Here is a 1,386-nt window from a genome sequence, read left to right on the forward strand (position 1 = left end):
GATGGATGGATGGATGGATGGAGAACACCACAGTAATCCTTCAGAAGGAGATCCTTTCTACCCACTGTTTAGTTTAATCTCTATATTTTGCCTTTGATGTCCATTTTCAGAAAGTTTAACAACTCTTCATTGTTTTGTTGATGATATCCAGGTTTATATGTCTACTGTGTTGGAGTCACTCCACTGGAACCACTCTTCAGTTGTCTAAATTACATAAAAAGCTGGTTGAAACAAAACCTTTCAAACCTGTCAGGAACTGTCAGGAATCTGGGTTTTCTCTTGGATGATGGCTTTAAATTAAATAAACAGAATAATTCAGTTGTAAAATCAAACTTTTTCCTATTAAGACTGATTTCCAGTTAAATCTCCCCATTAAAGACCTTAAAAAAGTGATTCATGCTTTTATTGCCTCTCATTTGGATTATTGTATATCTTTGTATGCTGGCTTGGCTAAATCATCTCTGCATTGCTTACAMACTGTCCAGAATGCAGCAGCTCATCTTTTAACAGGTACTAAAAAACATGAACACATAACCCCGATCCTGGCTTCTCTCCAGTGAATTCCTGTTCACCTGCAAATTGATTTTAAGATTTTATTGTTGGCTTTAAAAGTTTTTAATGGTCATTATTTATGTGATCTTCTTAACATCTACAGTCCAATTAGATACATAGTTTGAGGTTCAATTAGAGCTGATGTACAGTATTTTTCTTACAGAGTGTTTCTGTATTTTATTTGTATATTTATTTGATTTGTTTTAAGGATACAAGTCTTTGAACTGTAACGCACTTTGGTCAGCTTTTGTTGTTTTTAATGTGCTATAGAAATAAATTTACGTTGATGTTAAAGTAAAGTGTGTTCTTCCTATAGTCACAGTCAGACAGTGGAAAGAAAGTAGACCCAACAGAGCAAAGACATGACTGTCTAAAACCAATTCCTGTCCATTTTTGTCAGTGTTTGTCAAATTTAAAAAAATTAATACCTAAATAAATTTAAAATCATCTGACAGGTCATCATATTAACATAAAATTTTGCATTAAGTTTAGTTTTAAAAACAGGAGCATTGAATTATTTGTAAGATGTCAAACTTTAAAACTAAAATGAACTCTGTGTGTTCTGTTCTGTTTGTGACATTTGGGTTGAAGCTGTATGGTCACTGATGTAAGAGAAAACAACAAATGATCTTTTTGTAGGTCACTACACTGAAAATGTCAGGGTGTAAAATATCATCAGAGCAGCATAATAAGAGGCCAGACTAGTGTGTGTGTGTGCTGAACTGTGGTCTGAGTGGATTTAATGATACTTGCTGACACATCACAGACCTGGACCACAGACCTCAGGAGAGGTACCAAAGAACGGAAAACAGGTCAAAGTGCTCATTTCATACA

General features: G+C 34.4%; 1 protein-coding gene across 1 annotated transcript in view; it reads right to left on the reverse strand.

Annotated features, from left to right (window-relative positions):
- Nucleotides 1-1,386, reverse strand: part of pde5ab (phosphodiesterase 5A, cGMP-specific, b) — a gene marked incomplete at its 5' end in the record, with an annotated part of 76,335 nt that overhangs the window by 60,885 nt on the left and 14,064 nt on the right.

This window comes from Austrofundulus limnaeus, unplaced genomic scaffold (assembly GCF_001266775.1).
Source record: "Austrofundulus limnaeus strain Quisiro unplaced genomic scaffold, Austrofundulus_limnaeus-1.0 Scaffold169, whole genome shotgun sequence".
NCBI classification, from domain to species: Eukaryota; Metazoa; Chordata; class Actinopteri; order Cyprinodontiformes; family Rivulidae; genus Austrofundulus; species Austrofundulus limnaeus.